General features: G+C 35.7%; 1 pseudogene across 1 annotated transcript; it reads right to left on the reverse strand.

Annotated features, from left to right (window-relative positions):
* Positions 1–19,749: 19,749 nt before the first annotated feature.
* On the reverse strand, positions 19,750–20,406 carry LOC112610931 (annotated as a pseudogene). Its single transcript, XR_003116508.1, has one exon. The product of XR_003116508.1 is annotated as a 39S ribosomal protein L27, mitochondrial pseudogene (transcript).
* Between the last annotated feature and the right edge of the window lie 5,130 nt (positions 20,407–25,536).

Genomic DNA, 25,536 nt, shown 5'->3' on the forward strand with positions numbered 1-25,536 from the left:
GGGAGGGAGGCTGACAGGGGTGCTGAGGGCAGCTCAGCACTGGCCTGCAAGAGCCCCTTGGCAAGTGCCCCTTGGCATGAACAGCCTTCATGCTATGAATGGTGGTAGGATGCAGACAGGCTCCTGCAGGGAAAGGTGAGGGTTACTGGTGATGTCCCACCTTCAAACCGAGGTAGGCCTGAAGCCTGGGGTCCAGGCTGCCAGCCCCATGGACTGGAGTGGGGATTTATGGTGCTATTTTTGGGGCCTGCCCATGGCCATCCATATACCAATCAGCATGCACTTCCTCCCTTCTGAAGCCCATAAAATCCTCAGACTCAGCCAGACTCCAGACAACCAGATGACCAGCTGCAGAGAGGAACTACTCACTCCAGGGTCTCCTCTCTGCTGAGAGCTAACACTCACTGGCATACCCTGGCTGCAGAAAGGAGCTACACACCCACTGCAGATCTTCTCTGAGCTGTTCTGTCACTCAATAAAACTCCTCTTGGCCTTGGTCACCCTCCATTTGTCTGTGTTCCTCCTTCCTGAGCATGGGACAAGAAATTGGAACCCACTGAATGGCAGAGCTGAAAGAGCTGTAACACAAACAGAGCTGAAGCACACCCTTTGCTTGCCACAATGTAGGTAACAAGGAGAGAAGAGTTGTAGCCCTTCAAGGAGCCTAGACCTAGGAGCTCCCTGAGCCAGGGCTGTGACATCCTCTTTGGAGCTCTGCAGTTCCTGGCATCTTCCAGCTTCCAAGCATCACCACATTCCCCAGTGCCATCTGTGGAAGCTGCTTGCAGGACACCTGGTCCAGCCACAGCCTCGCAGGGAGCCAGTGCCGGGTGCTGGTGACTGGAGCTGCCCGACCCACCACACCCAGTGTGTTTGGCTGTGCATAGTGGCCAGACCCCATGCTCACTTGCTCACATATCCCTCACCACTCTGCTCACCCTTGGCAGGCATGGGATCCAGACTGGTAGCTCAAGCTGAGCACAGCCTGCCAGGCCAAGTGGGCCCAGCAGGCCTGGGCAAAACTCAGGCAAAGGCAACACTGGAGACAGGTTTCTGGCTGGTGAAGTGACACCCCAAGGATCCTGTAACACCTCTACAGTATTATGTTATCTCTGAGATGTCCATTGTTACTAAACATATTAGACCCTAAAATAATCCATTTTTATTTGTTATATCATGAAGAAAATTATTGGGACTTTCATTGCTGTGGTGTTGGTGGTTGTTTCTATTATCCAAATTTACTTTATTTTGTATCTTAAATAAAAAAAGAAACAAAATTAAATGGAAACAGAGAATTCTCACTGAAAAGCCACATTACTTTTTTGTTGTTTTTGTTTTGTTTTGAGACAGAGTTTCACTCTGTTGACCAGACTAGAGTGTAGAGGCAAGATGATTACTCACTGCAGCTTTGAACTCCTGGGTTCAAGAGATCTTCCCACTCCAGTCTCTTGAGTAGATTGGACTACAGGAAACTGCCACCATGCCTGGCTAATTAAGTTAGTTAGTTATTTAGTTAGTATTTGTAGAGACAGGATGTCACCATCTTGCCCAGGCTGATCTTAAACTCCTGGGCTCAGGCTCAAGAGATCTTCCTAACTTAACCTTCCAAAGTGGTGGGATAAAATTTTAAAATGCTAACGATTAAGAGACTTTATATTGTTAAAATTTGGAATAAAAGGGTAACAACAGACTGCCAGCAATTAATAAAATAATTGCCAACAATGCGGTTACTAGAGAATAGCTTACATTTTTATTCAGAATGCTAGATTATTCTAAAGATATCAAAGTTAACTTTATTGTGTAGCACTGAGACTGTCAACCTTGTTTAGAAAGATTTCATTTTATGAAAATATTTTATGCTAACTTGTCTTATAAAGGACATGTTTTAGATCAATCTGGTATTATAAAAACTGAATGTGAAAATAAACACTGCATTAATTAGTTTCTACTATGAATTATGTTGCTCAATTTTAACATACAAAACTAAATTTTTTATCTCAGGTTCTTATTTTGCTTACATATTGCTATACACTGTCACCTTCAAAAATAATTCTTTTTAGGAAATATTGAGCATCTCTAGATTTCATGTTAATGTGTCTACAGTTCTAACATTGAAACAATGGTTTCTACTTCTGTGTCATTGAGTATAGATAAATTGTGTGCATTAGAATCACCAAAAATGAGCTTTTTTTCTTGTTTGTTTTTGTTTCTAATAAAATACTGACAATGCTATGAATAGCATATAACATTTTGTGTTAAATTATGTGTTACAAGGGACAATGGAGATAGCAATTCTCAAGGCTAGTAGCTGGAAGAACTTTGCAGAAGAGGAAGGATTTGAAAATAGATTAAAGGATGAGAGAAGAGTAATAAGTAAACATTTATTGATCACTGAATATGAGGCAGATACATGGTTCTCCTAATTTCTTTGGATGCTCATAACAAAACAGTGGAGTTGATTGTTACCATGTTTTATTTTATGTGTTAAAACTGAGGCACAATAAAATGAATTAACTTTGTTAGGGGGACCCCGTTAGTAGAGAAGTTAGCCAGTGTTCAAACCGATGCTGTTTGTATCTAACACTCATATTTTAACCCTAATAGATCTAAAAATTTATAAACTTTTGGGGAAATAAGAGAGACAAGAAGTAATTCCAGACAGAAATGACACAATTAACAAACTATCACGCATTAACGATGTATGGTTGGTAAACATATTAACTATCATGAATTTGCTCTGAAAATCACTGGAGGGAAGCACAAATCTCAGTTTTTGAGGGAACCACCTTCCATCCTCTCAGCCTCACCCTTTATGTTAGCCACTGAAGGCAATATAAACTCAAAGATACACAATGTCAGACTAACTGTTGTAACAGAACAAAGTGGAAGTGTTGTGAGAATTTTCTAGAAGACATTAACAAATTTGTGAAGTGAGGAAAGGAAAGGAAAGACTGTAGAAAAGAAGAAAAAAATTTAAAACATGGGAAAAAGGAATAAAGATGAGGAGGATAAAATACAGTGTTGGAGAAAACGGTTAAGAACGTTAGAGAGAAAAATAAGATGAGAGAAGTGAAAAGAAGGAGAAAGACAATGGGGAATGAAAAATGCTTATAGGATTTATTTCTGTGGAATTTCTTTTGTAGGTATTGTAGGTGCGATTTAAGTCATAAATGTGCTAGCTCCATTTGTGAGGTTGCAGTTACAATCTTGCAGATTTAGGGAGAAGAGTTTTATAATGTAAAATTTTGAGGGATAAACTAATCTAAACTTTCTTCTTTAAAAAACTTTCACTTTTTTTTGAAAAATTTTTTTTTTTTTTTTTTTTTTTTTTTTTTTTTTTTTAGTATTGTTACTTCTTTTTTTTTTTTTTTTGAGACAGAGTCTCACTCTGCCACTCAGGCTGGACTGCAGTGGTGCAATCTCAGCTCACTGCCACCTCTGCCTCCCAAATTCAAGTGATTCTCCTGCCTCAGCCTCCTGAGTCTGCCTCCCAAATTCAAGTGATTCTCCTGCCTCAGCCTCCTGAGTAGCTGGGATTACAGGCATGTACTACTACAACCAACTAATTTTTGTATTTTTAGTAGAGACTGAGTTTCACCATGTTGGCCAGGCTGGTCTCGAACTCCTGACCTCAGGTGATCCACATGCCTTTTTAATGTAATCTCCATGTCTGTGCTGAGAATGTCTCTAAAAAGATATAGAATAAAAGGGATGTATTGCACGATCTGATCAGCAGCCTACAATGCAATGGGGCTCTCTCTTTGTTCCCAGGCAGATCAGCAGGTCGAGAAATAATAGACACACACAAAATAGTGAAAGCTGGGTCCAGGGGGGTCACCGCCTTCTTGTCCCACAGTGCCAACAAGGCACTGGATATACCACCATTTATTATTAAATTTAGTGAGGGCGAGGGTAGGTTAGTGAGGGATTTAGGATCATTTGATTATGAGGTGAGATGGTCACATGGGGATGAAGTAATTCTTTAACATAACATCTGTATACAAAAGTACAGCATACAGAGGTAAAAATTTACAATATAGTGTGTGCATCAGTGATTTCTAACAGAGCCTTAAAACAGAAACACAGTTTTTCCATAACCTATGATTAGCAAGATATTAATCAGCAGTAAGAGTTGCAGCAAAAGCTGGTTACAAACAATCAATAGAAACAGGACGTGAAGCTAGACAACTGGTTAGACCAGAAATTCTCAGAAGGGAGTATGTCTTAACCCTAAAGAGGCCTAGAAGAGCCGTGGCAAGATGAGGGCATTTATAGCCCTATCTTATCCATATGGACAGGTGTCCCCCTTCCATCCATTTATAGGCTCTCCACAAGGGACGCATTCCATTCCCAGAGCTATGAACATCTGCTTTTCTAGGACAGGAATCTTGGTGATGTGAAACCTCCCTGACTGCACGTCCATTCATAAGCTCTCTGCAGGGGGGAAGCACATCACGTGCTGTTGGCTCATTCTGGCAGTCCAACCTGGCATTGTCTTTACACAATCCTGCATGCAATTTTGCATTTGCAATAATCAGGAGCATTTCATCTTTTATTCCGTAGCAATAGTTTCAGGGGGTCTCCCTACAGGGATGAATAAGGAACAGTTGCTTCTGGAAGAGAGAGCTGGGAGACTAAGGAACGATGATGAAAGGAAAAGTGACTTTTCACAAAATAATTTACAAAACTTCTTTCATTATTTACCATTTGAAAATCATAAATAGGTAAATTTGTGGAATAGTATTTAGTTATCATTATTTTGGATAGAAATAGATAATAGCTGTCATGTTTTAGTAGCACTTGTTTTTTGAATGAACTTGTCTACTTTCTTAGCTTCTGGGTCTTTTAAACCATATTCCTGTTGCTAGGTTTAAGTGACTTGATATGTCACTGACAACAAATAATTTGATCTACTCTCCATGTCAGAACAGCAAGGAACATCTTAGAATTCAAGGTTAAATGGAAGCAGATTATATGATAGAGTGTCATTGTCATCTTCCCCATGCCCTTTCTGCAAGCAGTTCTTTAGATCATTAAAAAGAGTACAAAATTTTATGAACAATTTCAAGGAGTGATTCCACAGCCATCTGGGTTTCACAGCCTTGAATCGATTTACTGCTAATTATTGCTAACATATATTTATAAATTCTGAAACTCTTGGATCCTATTTTGCTCCTTCTACATAGAAGCTCATTAATCATCCCTATGAAAATTACCCATCCATATGTGACATTATTTATTTTTAAAAATACTTATTTGGTTTTGCCAAGAACCCTGAAAAATTACCCATGCCAAATCACTCTCTACTCACGCAACTAAAATGTTTCTTTGGCTGACTGTCCTTTAGTCCCAGACTCCACATTTTGTGGAATCTTCTCACATGCCATAAAGCAGAGAAAGATTCCTACGTAATCCCAGCAGGAAGTGAGGCAGGTTCTTTCCAGAGCCATTTCCCATGTCAAAGCACCTTCCCAATAAAGACTGAACTAGTGTTTCAGTTTTAGAATAAACATTTATTTTACAATGCTTAGTACTCCAGTCCCTGTTTTAATAAATGGAGCAGATAGAATATATCTGTATGATATGAGCATCTACAAATCTGCTGCTCAGGTAATGATGCTGAACATGAATTTAAATGACATTCCACATTCAATAGCAGCACTAAAGAATATAAATAATGAATTTTAAAATTTGTTATAATTTTCTAATTTGTTTTCATTGTTATAAAGTTAAAATAGTTAAAAAATACTGAGTTCATATTCGTTATCATTATATGCTTATGAAAACTTCATATAAATATAAACTCTTTGGGAATGAATCAAATATTTTAGCAGCTTTCTAGAATCCTTACATATACTGAGTTATCCTAAACCTTGTTAGTAAGACTTAAGGTCAGGCTCATTCATGTACAAAGAGTCAAATTTTCAATCAAACAATTTCAATTCTGTCAGTGATCTTTGATTGAAAAATAGTCTGAAAATCCTATCATAAAATTAGACTCTGACAAAAAGCTAATTAACAAGTAACATGTTTAATTGAATATAGAGAGAATATTTTAGTAGTCTAACCAGCGTTCTTGTAATTCTCTTCCTCCTATTTCTTAACAAATTATTATGAAATTATCAAATTTGAATGCTTTTAACCTAAATTCTTTATGTGATAGCTATAGTATATTATATTACATATAGTAAAGTCTTCCCCAAAACATTTACTAATATACTTTCCATGATGTGTCAATAGATCTTTTTAGGCTAGTGTACTCTTTTGCACTACATATTTAGGCAGCAACTTGAAGCAACATATCACATTAAATAGTAAAACCTCAAGGTATATACACTGATGCAAAGCATAATAAATAATCCTGACCACTTTCCTTAGTTCTACAGGTTCTTCTCCTGTATAAAAGACTGCTGGCATTTATACAGATCAGTCAAATACAAATTAAGTTCATGTTTAGCAGTCAAATTCATTTTTAAAAATCATGCAAAAAGTTAAAGAAATAGAGTTCAAGGGTGACAGATATACATGGCTATACATAGTTGAGCATATTATGTTTCTATATTAGAAGTAAGACCAAGTGGATATTACAACCCTCTGGTTTAAATGTATTAACTGAATAGTTTGTATTCTATTTTATTAATTTTTCATATGAAATTATAGCCAATAAAATTTTATTAATATAAGCAATTTACATTTGTGTTTGTGTGTGCGTGTGTACACAGAGACTTCCTTTATACCTATTATTTTCATAATAAAAAAATAGTAATTTTTAAACAAAATACTCAGAACTACTTTGAATTGGTTATCTTTATTCAAGTTACAGAAAGTGCTAGAAATGTATTATAGTATGGTTTCCCAAATTCCTATAGAGTAGAAACACTAGAACACAGAAGATGTTATTGTGGGCTTTTCCAGTGTAACAAAGTATTTGTAAATTAGGTAATTTCTAACATATAATTTTCAACTACCATTTAACATTTAAAACTAAACCAATAAAGGTACAGAAAAAAACTTTTTATACTTTCCTTGGTAAAACTTGATGTTTGATGTTTTGTGAATATATGCAAATATTTAAACTATAAATATCAATAATAATTTTTATTTTAGTCAAAAAGCAGCCAAAAAGGAAGCACATGTTATCCCTCTGAATAATATAAACACTTACATATATGTATAAGAAGTAACATCTATGTAAGAATTAGGATCTGACAAATTAGATGTATTTATTTATTAATTTTGAGACAGAGTCTCTCTCTGTTGCCCAGGCTAGAGTGCAATGGAACAATCTTGGCTCACTGCAATCTCTGCCTCCCGGGTTCAAGTGCTTCTCAAGGCTCAGCTTCCCGAGTAGCTGGGATTACAGACATACACCACCACACACGGCTAATTTTTGCATTTTTAGCAGAGATAGGGTTTCACCATCATGGCCCGGCTGGTCTCAAACTCCTAGGCTCATGTGATCCACCCACCTCAGCATCCTAAAGTGCTAGGATTACAGGCATGAGCCACCGTGCCTGGCCTAACTATGTGTATTTAAATGGCAGAAAAGCTTATTGAAAGGTTATTAAATTTCAATTTATTATTTATATTTCATGTTTTTCATAACATTCATTAACTAGGTATAGTACATTAATTTCCTGAAGTTAAAGCAATAGAATTTTATAAAGCATAAGCTGCATTAAGGTAACATGAATATTTAATCATTATAATTTTATAATAGTAAACCATATTCTAATTGAAATTGCTCCTGTGTAGTGAGACTGGCTAAATTCAAAGTTCTTTTCTTTCCTGTGCATCTCAAAACAGATTGGCATAATCAGTGTGGTAAGCAGTAGAGCACCCTAATGAGTGTAGTCCTATCAAAATGACTCTACTTATTTGAAATTACTAGAATCAGCAGCTACTCTCTAGAGGAAACAAATAGAAACCACAGAGAACTCAACTGCTATTATTTGTGCATACTAGAATCAAATAAATAGGTAATATAATCATTTATTTTATGTAACTACAGGTGTTTGATCATATGTTATGATCTTTGAAGAGATTCTAGTTTATTAGAAATCTAAGTAAAAGATCTCTATGCTTCTGCCAAAAATTTTGGTTTAGCATCTGCCATAGTAATTTCCAAATTTGGAACAGGTAGTGTAACCTTGAAATTATTGGAGCTACTTTACTTTTAGCCATTTCATTAGGAAATATGAGAGGTGAACACAGTGTGCTACCTTCACCATCATTTAATGCACCATTGTATATTTTGACTACTCTCCTGATTGCTATAAATAAGTATTTATATACTGTATTGTATACAATTTATAAAACCTAATCCTAACTCTACATTTACACTTTTGATAGCATGTGACTTTATAATATGTAAAATCATTTTAGTGGAAGAGAAACTATTTGGTGATGTGTAGATAAAAGGAATGTGAACATAAATGTTTTAATTTTTAATCGCTTATTTTTGCTTATGCAGCTATAATATATTCTTAAAGCAAATAATTGAGTCTTCATGGTATACACATATGTATTTTTTATTTTTTTATTGTGGTGAAATGCACATATTATAAAATTTACTATCTTGTTTCATTTTTAAATGTACAGTTCAGGGATATTAAATACATGAGGGTTGTCTAAAATCACAATAATTTGCAGAATTTACAATCAGAATAGAGCAACTAGGATTTGAGCTTATGTGCTTGCATTTAAATAGAGTGAAATCTATATATCTATATTGAAAGAACAGCATTTAGTTGTGGCAAAGATCTCATTATGACTTTGTTATATATTACAAAAATAGGTGGAAATGTATAAAATAATCAGTTTAAAATTAAATATATATAATATTTGGAAATTTCAATCCATTTGAGAATAAAGTGATCTAACTTATCCTTATAGTAACATATTCAAAAGTGTTGTGATGATTAAACAAGTTTACTAAAATCATAGAGAGCAAATTTGTCCTTCAAATATAAACCTTTTAAAAAATAATGTGGAAGATATTCACAAGACAAGAGAGGCAAATTGGGGTAGAATAAAACAACTGGGGAGGAACAAGGGGAAAATCCCAAACTGAGTCAGTCTTTTTCTGCTTTAGGAGAAGGCAAGAGAAGAAAGCTCATTTTTATCATTTGAGCAGTATTTGGTGGAAAGGCAGACATAAATCATTATTCATTCCTTTGTCATTCAGGGCAAAAGTTAAAAATCTAAATATTTATTTTACCTTTAAAATAAATATCTAAATTGATCTATTTTAGATATTTTAAATGTCTATCTTTATTTAATAGGAATTCCTCAGGATTATTCAGTAGGAATTCTACCAGATTATCCAGTAGAAATCTGGTAGGTTTTCCTCAAAGTTCAAATTCTTATTTTCGGGACAGAGTCAGCTACAGTATTTACAGAAATTAGGAAAGCCTTATATATAAAACCTATACACTTTCTACTGAGTTTTGATCACAACTACATTCTATCAATCTGAATATTTAAGGACCATAACTATTATAGTCAGTATTCAAATCCCAATACCAATAAATGTGAAAAATATTTTATTCATAGTATTGTTAAATATGTATTGCTAAATATTGCTTGAACTATATAATTATACTGGTTAATATAAATGTTTCATTTTAAAGAAAAATTTGATTATATCTTTTTCTCACTTAAAATTTTCCCACCTTGAGAAACTGTTCACGCACTTAAAACTTAACAAACCTTACTAAGACCTTTATGCTTTTACCCTATCCAGGGTTGCATTAGCATTTTCAGGAAGTTTTATGATTTTGCTTGTTTCCGGTTTTTAAACAACCTCCACCTGGTACTTTCCCTTGAGTTATTTCTCTGGATAACTCCTGTGTGTTTTTTAGGTTGTAGATTATCCTCTATATCATTCTTAAAACTTTATTTTACCCTTTAAGTTAGGGTGAAGTACCACTTAAAATTGCTCCCATGACAACCTATAAAAATGCCCATGGTAACATCACAATTTCCTAAGTCATACCAGCTTTGCTAAACCAGAGAAACTTTTAATTAATGTGAGAGCCTTATTGTGTAACACAGCTAATAATTTTTCTATTATTTATTTATTACTCTTTTCAGAAGGTCATAAGTTGGCGTAGCTCTTCAAGTACTACCACAGCCAATATTCCAATTCCTAGATTGTGCTTAGGTAGGTAAATAATATACCTACGAATTCTTTCACTTTATATTGATATATATCTTGCATGCATAATTTAACATTCTCCAAACCCTTTGTTTCCTTTACAACATACATAACATTCCATATTGCTGTATACATAAATGTATGTCAGTCATCTTCTCTATTGGAGGAAATGACATCTCCTTATTTATCATTGCACACCTTCTTCATCAGAGTGCTTCTGAAAGTGACTGATCCAATGCCTTGCACTGGCACTCAGTGAATATTTGCTGAACTGAATCAAATTGAATTGATATGAGTCAGTCGTCAGGTTTCATAATATCACTCTTCCATGCAGTGAAAGTTCGGTTACAGAGTCATAGATTCTTCAAGCTTGTCCTCAAAATGGTATGATGACAAGGAAGATGATATGTTTGTCATGATAATGATATTTTTATGAAAATGCATATTTTTATCTTAGTCTAGTTGCTTTATTATACAGCAGTTTTCTACCAAGAGAATACATAGAGCTTTTAATCTCAGCCTATTTTTTACAGCCTCTACCTTCTGCAGCTTGACAACTTTCACATTATGTAGTCCTTTGTCATAAAACCAAATCTCTAGTTGCCATTACTGTTACTACACAGCTCATAGAAGCATAGTGATAGATCTTCAGAAGGGTCAACTACAGAGCAAGGAGTTCATCAGAAGCTCTGAAACCAAGTTTTCCATCTAAAAGAATGTGCTTCCAAGAAAGGAATGGTCTGTCACAGTTGGTAAACATTATTCTACATACAGAATTTATACTTTACAAATGCTAATCCCAAGGGCAAATATATATTTTTCTATAATTTGACATTGCATCTTTAAGGCTGCCAATGCTATAACAATTTAATATTTTGTATTTATTTGCTATACAAAAAAAGTTTCTTTCAATTTCAATTTCAGTAAATGTGTAAAGAGTATAATACAAGGATTTTGTTTGTTCAAAAAACTCCTGGTACCCCAGCTAATGGTAAATCCAATGTTGTCAAGAGTTTTCTTCAATATTTGTTGGTCAGTGAATTTTATTATTCCTTTTTTATCCTGTTTTGTAAACAAAGATAAGAAAATATTAATTTGAATTAGACATAGTCCTCCTTTTGAAAACAAATGTTTTCTTACTGAGTTCTATTTGGTAGTTTAATGGCTTGTTTCATTTTTTTCTTTGTGATGCAATTGAATTACATTAATATTCTTTATATGTTATTTGCTTCAGTAGCAAATACTTCAGTTACCATTCTGTATGCATATAGCCCTTCAGAAGAATTCCATTACTTAAAAAAAATACAGGCTGGGCAACATGGTAAAACCCCATATCTATCAAAAATACAAAAATTAGCTGGGAAGGGGTCGTGTGCCTATAGGCTCAGCTGATTGGGAAGCTGAAGCGAGAGGACCACTTGAGCCCAGGAGGCTGAGGCTGCAGTGAGCTGTAGTCACACTACGGCACTCCAGCCTGGGCAATGGAGTGAGATCCTCTCTCCCGAAAACAATAAAAATAACAACAGAAATCACACACAAAAAGCTAAAACACCATTTAATTTTGGCATGTATTTGTTTTTTTCTTTTTTTATTGCTTTACCAAATGTACATTATATTTTTTGAAAGGTTGTTTTTGATTATGGATTCTGATTATTAACTGGCTGTATACAGGTGAGCTTGTCATATAGCTGTTATTCTACGACAATTAAGTAGTGTTTATAAGATTAATAAACATTAAGCTGTATTAACATAATTTAGGACAACTATTTTTGAAATTTTATTTTTTTAAATTAATTTGAAAGCTTACAAATAATTTATAAATTATAAATAAACTGAAAAGTGGGCCCAAACTAGTAAACAATAGAATTCAAAACCAGAAATGATTATAGAATTGAATTACTGATGTTTAATATTTGTCTCCTTAAAAGAGTTCCGATATTTATTTATAAAGTATAGAAATTGAAGAAAGTAGTACTGATGTAATAAATGGAATGCCAGATCTGATCCCACTTTTTAATGACTTTTTCTCAAAGATAATATTTGCTGTTAGAGCTTTGTAGCAATATTTGAATGATCAGAAGAAATCTAGCAGATTCACTTGGGTGACCTGTGTTGATTCTTTTACCAGTTGCCAATAGTATGATAATGATGATAATGTCTAAAACTGTGGGTACTTAAAGAAGGTGAATATACTTTCACTATAGGGAAGAGTCTCTGTGAAAGTCTGCCAGACTGGCTTCTGAGAACTAGGTGATTCTATCATAATGTTTACAGCAGGTATTATATAGGAGTTAAATGAGCATAATCTTCAAAAAATTTGATTCCTTCTTTAAATGGTAGTCTGGCAGTGATGAGAGATAAAAAGATAAATTATTTCCAAAGTGATATTAACCTTCAAAAACGGGTTATGTCCTATATGATGTGGCTTTACATCATATTACAGAAATATAATTACAGAAATGTTCCTTAAATAACTCAATCGTAGTACCTAAATTTACCTGAAGTAGATCAGGGGGTAAAATAGGAACATGTAAATATGGAAGGAAAATAATACATATTTTTGGATTAAAGACATAGTATCTGTTTCAGCACAGCTTTCTTTGAATAGAGAAAATCTATGATTAATTCCACAGCTGTGGTAATTTATAGCCATATGTACAGAAAGTTGTCCCTTAGCTCTTCCTAGTTTTGGCTTGTGTCCTACTGCAAAGATTGAAAAGGAATATAATTTCTAATTATGTCTAAATATGACTTATAATTAATAATGATAATTTGGCCATATGTGTTTAATTTCTTTCCCTTTCAAAGCACCATTGAAGTAAAAATGAAGTTAAGGCGTCAGTATACATGGAAAAACTGGACGATAAAACAGGATTTGCCACAAAAGGGTTTAATACTTTAATGCAAAAATCTGATTTGTGGCTATGGAAACTTTCTGATAACAAGCAAAATTCTACATGATGAACAGTGAACCTAATCACTCACTATACTATTTTTTATACTAAGAATGGCAGCAGCCAAGAGATTTGCCTCCAAAGACAGTTGGAATCACAGGGGAAAAATACATTAAGTGTGTCTGGTGGTCACTCTCACCATCTACTAAAAGCCGACAGGTGTTTCCTCTGAAAGCAAACTTTCAATCAAAGTTTTCATGTCTTACTTTTCCATATAAAGTGAATTAAGTGGGAGCTAAATATCACAGTATTTTAAGGAATTATCTCACAAGAAAGTGTCAAAAAAAACAAAACCATTCCATAACAAAATAAACTTGGAGAAAACAAAGCCATTGTGCGTGCAGAAAGTAACTAAAAACAAACCAATGAACAAATATATATTTATGTCATAAGAAATAAAGGCGAACAAAAACAATATAAAATGTAAAAAAAAAGTCTATTAGTTAGAGAATGGAAACACTCTCCTGAGAAACTAACTACATATGATTGTCAAATAAACTGCTATAAATCTTAAAGGATAATTTTAAGGAATCTTCCCAGAGCTGCTGATAAGTCTACTGGCTCTGGCAGAAGAAAATGGTAAAACTACTCTGAAGAGATAGTTCTATGTATAAATACAATGTGAACACAGAGGGGATTCATCACTAGCATTCATTAAAAATGAATCTTAAAAAAAACACAAACTATCCGAATGAGACTATTCAGATTAATAAGATTCTGTTAATCAGATAAATGAGTTTTTTTTATGACAGTGAAAAACAACACAAATTTAAGAAAGGTAGTCAAAAGTAACTTTTAGAAATAAAAATATTTTTATTAAAAAGAAAACCTAGTGGAGAATTAAACAGACTCCATGCAGCAGAGAAAATAATTAATGAAGAAGAACATATAGCAGAGGGAATTGCTTCGTATATTCAGGCGGTACAGAGATTTTACACATGCACACACACTCACACACATACATTTTAAACTTGCTAAGAAATTTTGAAGATGGAACTAAGAAGTTCAGTAATTCTTTGTGTGTAGCTTTAAAATAAAGAAACCAGGCAATAAAAAGAAATAACGTTCAAGAATAATCTAGCGTTCAAGAGCTCTTGAAGGAAAAAAAAAAGTATAAGTATTTAACCAATTCAGGAGATGGAATATCAGATTAATTTGGGAGATTCAGGAATCACAGATAATCCAGAGGGAAACAAATAGTAATGAAGTAATTTAAGAACATTTGAAAGGATTCATATAAAGTAATATCTAAATTTAAAGGGCTTATTTAATGCTGTTTGTATAAGAAAAGGGGGAAGAACCACTGAATGGTACTATTACAGTATTTTAGAATACTAGAAATGCTAACATCTTCCAGGAAGACGGAATAAAAGGTACCTAGGTTAAAATGAGAAATGAAATAATATGTGGATCGTAAAAAGCAGCATTTGAAATCTAAAACAAACAAAAAAAAGAGGCCTATGTGCAGTGGCCTCAAAATTCTGAGATAATTTGAATTTTTAACTTAGCCAACTTATTAATTAGATAAATTTTTAGATAATTAAAGATTCAGATTTATGATTTTCTCTTCTTAGAAAGAAATGAGGAACACTCTTCACCAAATAAATAGGAAGCAAAAATGAAGGAAGACATAGGATTCGGGAAATGGGACAAGCAGGTAAGAGAAATCTCAGAATAATGGATATGAAAGAATCTGGTGAAAAGCAGTAAATATTAAAGAAGGAAAATAAAGAATAATTAAGAATGTTACAAAAATATATCAAAATGACAATGAGGAAATTGTCAGTCTCATGATAAATATAGGAAATTTATCATTTAGCCCTCTGCTGTACAGTATTTATACAGTCATATTAATATAAACACATACTAATGATTCAATTAAAATTAGAATCTAATCACTCAAGGAATTGGAGGAGAAATACATGGCAAAGTTGAAATAAAGATAATCCTCATTTCTTACAACATGGCACCAATAAATAAAATCTAAAACGGCTAAATTAAAAATAAATCAATAGGAGTATTTTACTTAGAAATATGGAGGTGAAGTCTACTAAAGAACAGTAAAAAATTAGAAAGTTTTGGTTTTGGGAGCAAGATTAAGATGAGGTGACTTGCTATGATTCTATCATTCATTACAAAATTGTTAGTAATATTTTAATAATTAAACTGTGTTTATTCATCATATTGATGAGATTGTAGACTTTTTGGATACAAAATTTAATGAATCAAGCTGCCAATTTTTGTTGTTCCTGCAATTGCTCTTGAGGACTTAGTCATAAATCCTTTCCCAAAGCTGATGTCCAGAATGATGTTTCCTAGTTTTTTTTCTTGGATTCTGTATTAGTTCATTTTCATGCTTCCATATCTGAGATTGGGAAGAAAAAGAGATTTAACTGAACTTACAGTTCCACATGGTGGGGGAAGCCTCAGAATCATGACAGGAGGCTAAGGGTACTTCTTACATGGTAGCGGAGAGAGAAAATGAGGAAGATGCAAAAGTGGAAGCCCCTGATGAAACCATCAGATCTTTTGGGACTTATTAACTACCACGATAATGGTATGGGGAAAATTGCCCCCATTATTCAAATTGTCTCCCACTGGGTCCCTTCCACAACATATGGGAATTACGGTTACAATTCAAGATGAGATTTGAGTGGGGACACATAGCCAAACCATGTCATTCTGCCTCTGTCTCCTCCAAATCTCATGTCTTCACAGATCAAAATCAATCATGCTGTCCTAACAGTCCCCCAAAGCCTTAACATAATTCAGTGTTAACCCAAAAGTCCACAGTCCAACGTCTTATCTGAGACAAGGCAAGTCCCTTCTCCTTACGAGCCTGTAAAATCAGAAGCAAGCTCGTTATTTCCTAGATACAATGGGCAGACAGGTATTGGGTAAATAGAGCTGTTCTAAATGGGAGAAATCTGTAGGGCCCATGCAGGCCTGAAATCCAGAGGATTTAAAAACTCCAAAATGATCTACTTTGACTCTAGGTATCACACCCAGGTCACGCTGATCCCATGGTCTTGGGCAGCTCTGCCCTGTGCCTTTGCAGGGTACAGTCTCCCTCCCAGATGCTTTCACAGGCTGGAATTGAGTGTCTGCAGCTTTTCCAGTGCCATGGTGCAAGATGTTGGTGGATTTACCATTCTGGGGACTGGAGGACGGTGGCCCTCTTATTGCAGCTCCACTAGGTGGTGCCCCAATAGGGACTCTCTGGGGGGCTCTGACCCCACGTTTCCCTTCCACACTGCCCTAGCAGAGGTTCTCCATGAGCGCCCCACCCATGAAGTAAACTTCTGTCTGGGCATCCAGGCATTTCTATACAACTTCTGAAATCTAGATGAAGGTTTCCAAACCCCAATTCTTGACTTCTGTGCACTTGCAGGCTCAACACCACATGGTAACTCCCAAGGCTTGGGGCTTGCACCCGCTGAAGCCATGGCCAGAGATCTGTATTGGCCCCTTTCAGCCACAGCTGGAGCAGGTGCAACACAGGACACAAAGTCCCTAGGCTACACACAGAGTGGAGACCCTGGCCCAGCACAGGAAACCGTTTTCTCTTAAGCCTCCAGACCTGTGATGGGATGGGCTGCTATGAAGACCTCTGACATGCCCTGGAGACATTTTCCCCAGGGTCTTGGGGATTAACTTTAGGTTCCTCCTTACTTGTGCAAATTTCTGCAGCAGGCTTGAATTTCTCCTCAGAAAATGGACTTTTATTTTCTATCACACTGTCATGCTGCAAATTTGCCAAACTTTTATGCTATGCTTCCCTTATAAAAGTAAATGTCTTTAGCAGACCCAAAATCACCTCTTGAATATTTTGCTGGTTAGAAATTTCTTCTGCCAGATACCCTAAATCATCTCTCTCAATTTCAAAGTTCCACAACTCTCTAGAGCAGGGGTAAAATGCCTTCAGTCTCTTTGCTAAAACATAACAAGAGTCACCTTTGCTACAGTTCCCAGCAAATTCCTCATCTCCATCTGAGACCAACTCAGCCTCAACCTTATTGTCCATATTTCTATCAGACTTTTGGTCAAAGCCATTCAACAAGTCTCTACGAAGTTTCAAACTTTCACACATTTTCCTGTCTTCTTCTGAGCCCAAGAAACTGTTCCAATCTCTGCCTGTTATCCACTTCCAAAGTCACTTCCACATTTTTGGGTACCCTTTCAGCAACGCCCCACTATACTGGTACTAATTTACTGTATTAGTCTGCTTTCACACTACGGATGAAGACATACCCAAGACTGGGAAGAAAAGAGGTTTAATTGGACTTACAGTTCCACATGGCGGGAGAGGCTTCAGAATCATAGTGGGAGGTAAAAAGTACCTCTTACATGGCAGTGGCAAGAGAAAATGAGGAAGATTCAAAAGCAGAAACCCTGATAAAATCATCAGATCTTCTGTGACTTATTCACTACCATGAGAACCATGGTAGTGGGTTCCTCATGGGGGAAACCACCCCCATGATTCAAATTCTCTCCCACTGGGTCCCTCCCACAACACATGGAAATTATTGGAGTCCAATTCAAGATGAGATCTGGGTGGGGACACAGAACCAAACCATATCAGATTATTATAGTTTGAGACCTTCAATTTAACTCTTTAATTCATCTTGAGTTAATTTTGAATCTGGTGAAAGGTAAGGGCCTTATTTCATTTTCTCTGCATATGGATACCCAGCTGTCTCAGCACCATTTATGGAATAGAAAATCATTTCCCCATTGCTTATTTGTTGACTTTGCTAAAAACCACATGGCTGTAGGTGTGTGATTTTATTTGAGTTCTCTATTCTGTTCTATTGCTCTATAAGTCTATATCTGTACCAGTACCATGCTGTTTTGGTTAGTGTAGCTTTATAGTTTAGTTTGATGTTGGGTAGTGTGATGCCTCAGCTTTGTTCTTTTTGCTTAGGATTGCTTTGGCTATTCAAGCTCTTTTGTGGTTCCATATGAACTCTAGGATATATATATAAAATATACTATATATAATATACATTATATAATAATTATATATAATATATTATATAATATTATATAATAATTATATATAATATATTATATAATATTATATATAATATATATATTACATATATATTTTTATTCCTAGTTCTGTGAAAAATGAGGTCAGTAGTTTGACAGAAACGATGTTGAATCTGTAAATTGCCTTTGACAGTTGGGCCATTTTAATGAGCTTGATTCTTTGAATTCATAACCACTAGATTGTTTTCCCAATTATTTACATCATCTGATTTCTTTCAGTGTTTTCTAATGTTTCTTGTAGAGATCTTTTATCTCCTTGTTAGATCTATTTCTCAATATTTTATTTTTTTAATGGCTATTTTAAATGAGAATAAGTTCTCGATAGGGCTCTCAGCCTGAATGTTATTGGTATATAAAAACGCTATTGATTTTTGTACATGGATATTGTACCTTGAAATTTTACTGAAGTTATTTATCAGCTCCAGGAGCCTTTTGGCAGAGTCTTTAAGGTTTCCATACCTGTTCTAGGTATAGAATCATATCATCCAGGAAGAAAAATATTTTGACTTATTTTCTTATTTGGATACCTTTTATGGCTGATTGCTATGGCTAGCACTTGCGATACTGTGTTGAACAGGAATGGTGAAAATGGACATTCTTGTTTTGTTCCAGTTCACAAGGGGAATGTTTATGGTTTTTGCCCATTCAGTAGCGGGTTGGCTGTGAGTTTGTTATAGATGGCTCTCATTATTTTAAGGGATGTTACTTTGATGCTTTTTTTTTTTTTTTTTTTTTTTTGAGGGTTTTTATCAGGAAAGAATATTGGATTTTACTCAAAAAATTTTCTATATCTATTGAGATGATCAATGTGTTTTTGTTTTAATTCTTTTTATGTGGTGAATCACATTTCTTAATTTGCATTGTTGAACCAGTCTTGCATCCTAAAAATGAAGCCTACTTTATCATGGTGAATTAACATTTGATTTGCTGTTGTATTCAGTTCGATAGTATTTTGCTGACAATTTTTTTGCATCTGTGTTCATCAGGAATATTAGCCAGTAGTTTACATTTTTCTTTGTGTCTTTACCATGTTTTGGTATTAGGGTGATGCTGGCTTCACAGAATGAGTTAAGTAAGAGTACTTCCTCCTGGATTTTTGGAATAGTTTCAGTAGAATTGGTACCAGCTCTTTTTTGTACATCTGTTAGAATTTGGGCTGGGCACAGTGGTGCACACCTGTAATCCCAGCTCCTTAGGAGGCTGAGGCAGGAGAATCACTTGAATCCAGGAGGTGGAGGTTGCAGTGAGCCAAGATTGTGCCCCTGGATTCCAGCCTGGGCAACAGAGTGAGAGTCCATTTCAAAAAAAAACAATATATATATATATATATATATATATATAGGCTGTGAATTCAACTGGTCCCTGGCTTTCTTTAGTTGGTAAGTACATAATATAATGTTCCATGATTGTGTGATTAATGTTTTCCTTTGGAGGAAAAATAACTGATTTTCTTTGGATTATATCCAAAAAAATTATTTTAAATGCTAAGTACATTTTTTCCAAGCTGCATTATAATATCTTTGGGTTTATGCAATGACAAATAAAACAATGTCTTTTTACTCTTTTTTTTTTTTTCCCATGATTCTGGCTCACTTTATTTTTGGCCCCAGGTCAGGTCTCCCAAAGGGTTTCCCAGCAGTCACTTCAGAGTCTCCTGCAGAGTCACCATCAAGCAGACCTCTTCCTTGGGAGGCCATGTCGTCGCCCCAACCCTTGACTTCTGGTATCACCATCTCCTGTCACCTGGGCTCCAGTCTCTGTCTGATGGCCTCAAACAGGACATCAAAGCATAGCTACCAGTTTGAAGGTGCCCTCCAGCTTGGCAGGAACCACGTGGACAAAATTCTTGAAGAGCACAGCACCCTTGGGCAGCCTGGTGATCAGATCTACAGCCTCTGTGTTTCTGAGATGAGGCACGTACACCTCCTTAGTGTAGCGGACTATCCCCTCTTCCAGGGCATACAGACATTTATTCTTCCCAAGACCCACATGGGCACCTGGGTGCCAGCGGAAATGGTTCTGTGTTCCAATGATGTTCCCAGCATGAACATAGTGACCTTCCATTTTCTTAATGCCTAGGCGTCTGCCTGATGACTTTCCACCAAGGCTTTTGGAGCTACCACCTGTCTTCTTGGATGCATATCTGACAGCAAGAGCTGTAGCAGGAGTGGAGCTCAGCAAGGATGTAACGGCTGTCTGAGTCCTCAGCGCCAGCACCACAGACGCCATGTTTGTGTTCACCTGTCTTTTTACTTTTAACTGATTTCAAATAGTCAAAAGTATCTTTTAAATTTTTAGAAAAAAATGTTCAAAGTTTGTAGCAGGTCTATCATGCACTGGTCACCAACTTGTGTGAGTTTAGTGAAACAGAAAATACTCATACACAAATTACATGAAGTGGATTTATTATTCATGGATAGACAGCAAGGGGAAGGGGAAAAACACCCTAGAATCCAGTGAGAACTGGTCCCCCAAGACTCAAGAAAGCCTCTCAGGAGAGAGGAAATCTTGACTGCACATGCTCCACTTTGCACCACAGCTTAAGAACCCTGAAAGGCAGTCCACACCAAGTTATATACATCATGTGACGGAAGTCATGTCACATGCTGGGCAAAGCTTTGATGGGCATTCTGCTTCCAGGGGAAAGAGGAACAAAGCACAGGCTTTCCTGAACTTTTTCCTCCTAACTCAAGATATTACATTCCCTAAGAGGGTCAAGAACAGTCCTGCACTATTTCTGATAGTTCTTCCTTATCTCAAGATATTGCATTCCCAGGGTACTCTATAGTTATTCCTGGGGGGGGGGGGGGGGAAACGCAAGAAAAAGAGGGAACTGCACCAGTCTAAGGCCACCTGGAAAACTGTCTTGTAATAGTATATTTTGGGGTTTAGGTATACAATTAATTCCTTTTTTTTCTCTTGTTATTAAGATTATTTTAAGGTTTATCTAGTAATGTTAAAGCTAAGATTTAATATTAGCTTTAAGATTAGATTAGATTTGAGGCTAACATTGTGTAATTTCTGTTGTCAAAGGCATACACACTATTTTTCAGGTTTCTAACAAAAATGTATTATCATTTTCAAATCATGTTGAAAAAATATAATGTTTACTACAAGAGCCTTGGAAGAATTCTTTTTTTTAAATAAACTCAATTCTTTTGTCACATGAATAGTCATGTACAAAGCCTATACCATAACAAGCTTTAACATATTCATCCTAGTTAAGGAAACTATGGAAAATTCTGCTCACAGTCCTTTCTGTTAGGGTTAGGAGTGAGACAGCATTATCAGACATTTACTTATGGGAACATAATGACTCTTGAGGCTTAGTAAGATAATGGAGAAAACTACACTTAAGTTTCAAGATCACTGTACTACAGACTAGCTACATGATTTTCTGCAAGCTATTCACAATTTGTGTCCCTACATTCTGTACATGAAATGATGGATAAACTGTACATGAAACTTGGTAAGTAATGCCTGAATATGATTTTCTTATTTTTATAAAGAATATAAATAGAGAGCTCTCTTTCTCATTACTTAATATTATAGGAAAAAAAATTCTACAAATTTTATATAATACCTGCTGTGTACTAAGCAATGAATGTGCTGAGATTTCACATTTGTTAAAAGTTAAATTCCAAGTCTATCCTAAATTTGCTAAAAAACCCTGAATGTGATGTTTTTGTTTGAGAAAGTTGCATTCCCAAACAACAATGCACACATTTATGAGGTTTTCAATAAAGTTTTTTTTATCTGCGTTAGACAAACTAAAGACAAAAAAAAAATAACAAAACAATGTGCATGCACATAAACATACAACTAAATATGTGCAGTTTTAAGAACTGTAATTTATTTTATAATTTATATGTTCTTATAATACAGATTATTATAATGGCTTAGACTACTCAGTTATGCTGATATTGAATGGTTTGTTGTTACCCTTATTTTGAATATTCTCACATAGGAAAATAATAAGTTGGTAATAAATATATTTTAGTCGTCTTCTACCTTTTCTTCCTTGATTCATTCATTATTACATTTATTTTTTTAGAACCCATCACAGTTCCACATGACTGGATAAAGCAGTGAACAACAACAAAACAGTTTTCATGAAGCTAACATTCTAATATGATACTAAGTTCAAGTAATGCTAGTTCCTGTAATGGATAAATCCAAAATGGGTTAAACAAAATAAAAGTTTATTTCTTGTTTATGTCACTATGCAATGAACTTAACACCTAGATAGCCGATGAAGAAAGAGAACATGAAAAACCACAGCAGTCTCTTATCTGCTTCAGGTTGAAAGGGAAAAATCACTTTTTCTTACATCCATCAATGAGAATAAGTTTCAGAGCACCACTTAGGACTACCGGGAAATGTCACTTCAAACTTCACAACTGTTTGCACGGAAAATTATACCCTGTAGGGAGAAATACAGACTCATATCATCAGCTAACTGTTACTACAACCGTCCCCCAAGGCAAGGAAGAAATACCTCTTTCACTTTCCCTCTCACAGAACATTGTGTCCTCTCCCCAAAGATGACAACTCAAATCTTCTCTAATAACCGTATCCAATTTAAAGTCCAGGTCATGAAGAGTCATCTCCACAAGATCTGGATGTGGTTCTCACAAGGTAGCACACTGTAAGCTAAAACACAGAAATGTCTGCTCCTCCAACTCTGAATCTACAGAAGTAGAGCCGGGAAAATTAGCCGTGGTTAAAACTAACGCAAGCAGGAGCAACATGACACTTGAAGAAAGAACTGGCGCCATGCAACACTTAGTACTTCATAACAACGATGCAGTCTTAGTTGCGTGGCATTGCGAAGATGATAGCTCTCCTATTTAGGCTAGACACTATTTTTTATTTTTGGTAGAAACTCTCTCATCCCCTTTACCTTGATATTCTTTGTTTTGCTATGCAGATAAGAGACAATTCTCCTTTGTGCTTTATCCTCCTTGGCAACATCTGAAGTCAAAGTAGGAACGTGTGCCTTTAGAAGGTGATGTAATCGTTTGCAGTCAGCTTTTAGTCTTTGCGAGTTTAATACTAGAGAGCTGTTTTATTCATGCTCAAAAGTCAAAGGATTTTTATTTTATTTATTTTATTTTATTTTTATTTATTTTTCTTTTTTTGAGACGGAGTCTCGCTCTGTCGCCCGGGTTGGAGTGCAGTGGTGGGATCTCAGCTCACTGCAAGCTCCGCCTCCCGGGTTTACGCCATTCTCCTGCCTCAGCCTTCCGAGTAGCTGGGACTACAGGCGCCCGCCACCTCGCCTGGCTAGTTTTTTGTTTGTTTGTTTGTTTGTTTTCTTTTGTTTTTTTTTTTAGTAGAGACGGGGTTTCACCGTGTTAGCCTGGATGGTCTGGATCTCCTGACCTCGTGATCCACCCGTCTTCACCTCCCAAAGTGCTGGGATTACAGGCTTGAGCCACTGCGCCCGGCCAAAGGTTTATTTTTTACTAGGAAAAAACAAGAGATAACTAGCATTCCACTTTCCAACATATTTCCTTAGAGGTATAGCTTCAGAGAGTACATACTAAGCCTTGAATATTGTGTCAGAAATTGTTGCAGGACTCTTCCTTAGTTCAGCTAAAAACGGGGTTCGTTGTTTCCTGGCCAAAATTCAGGCTCGCAGACGATTTAAAGGGTGAGTGAAACAGGGTTTTATTGGGTGGAAAAGGGAAAAATGGGGGAAACAGGCACTCTCGCATGCCACAGTCCCTCTACTAGGGTGCTTCCCACTCGGTAGTTTGAATCCCAGGCTCCACACAGGAAGAGGAGGAGCTGCAAAGGGCTTGAACTTCCGGAGGCTGCAGCCCAGTGGGCAGGCTGGTTGGAGTTTCTCTAGGGACCCCCTCCCACGTGGCTGTCTTAAAATGAGTTTATTTTATTTTCTATGCTGCCTACTAAGCCAATGACCTAGCTAACCTCTACTTAAAAAAACACGTTTCATTATTATTTTAGGTAATTCTATGTGTAGTAAAATACAAACTCTGAAATCTCGGCAACTTATAATTCACCTTTATTTTGTTCTTATGTCACCATCTACCAGAAATTATCCTCATCAAGTGTCTTTCCTCCTATTTTAAAATACATAATTCCTTCATATTGTGAATCAGCGAGGCCTCCGAGTCCTCTTCATTAAATGATAGGTAGGAAAAATGCCTCTTGGGAGAGTACACATGATTGTTAACTCTGAAGAAACACAACACTTACTGTAAAATTTCCTTTGCTACTGGTAATTCTGTGGCTCCACTAAGACAGAATATGAAATTAGGAATGTAATCACATGCTCACATCCTCTTTCCACGAACGTCTTATTTAATTAAAATGAAGTTGGTCTCTTTGATGTTGCTTGATGCATGAGGAAAGACTCAAAAATTAAAAATAAAACTGGTAACACAATGTATCAAGTCATAGTATGTCCTATGAAGCAAAATAAAGCTGGTCAAATGGATAGTAAGTGATAATGAGGTGCAAGGACTGTTATTTTATTTATAGGGTATAGAAACCTGAAGGAATTCAGGAAAAAAGTGATCCATTTGGGTACTTGGGGAAATGACTTCCAGACAGAGATAACGGCTGTTTCAAAACCTTTAGGCAAGGCATACTTAGAATTGTGCAGGACAAATAAGGACAATGTGTCAATGAAATATGAAAAAAAAGTGATGTCAGAGAAATATCTAAGCCTAGATCATGTAGCATCTTGTAAGTCATGTTAATAATCTTGGAATTTGCTATGAGTTAGGTGGGAAGTTATCAGAGATGCCTTTTATGCAAACAAGTAAGATGATCTTTTGAAGAAAGTTACAAAAATTATATTTCAAGAACTTATATTTCTTTCATGCAAGTTTCCCCAATGTTAGCATCTTATATAATCATAGCATACTTATCAAAACTAGAAAATTAACATTCATACAATATTAAATAATTCACAGACCTCATTCAAATTTTAACAGTTGTCCCAATACTGTCCTTTTTCTGTCCCAGGATCTGTCCAGGATTGTCCATTACAGTTAGTTTTCATGACTCCTTAGCCTCCTTCAATTTTGAACAGTCCTTCACTTTTACTTGTCTTATATGACCTTGAAACTCTTGAAAAGTAGTTGTTGATTATTTTGTAGAATATCCCTTGGTATGAATCTGTGTGATGTTTCCTCAAATTAGACTGACTTTGTGCAATTTTGGCAGGAATAAGAGAAGCGATGTTTTGCTCTTCCCAGGATATTATATCAGTAAGTAAATAATGTTGACATGTCTCCTTCCTAGAAATATTAACTTAGAACATTTTGTTGAGATGGTATCTGTCAGAATTCTCTACTGTAAACTTGTATTTTTTCATTTGTAATTTATCACTGCCTT

Source organism: Theropithecus gelada, chromosome 17 (assembly GCF_003255815.1).
Source record: "Theropithecus gelada isolate Dixy chromosome 17, Tgel_1.0, whole genome shotgun sequence".
NCBI classification, from domain to species: Eukaryota; Metazoa; Chordata; class Mammalia; order Primates; family Cercopithecidae; genus Theropithecus; species Theropithecus gelada.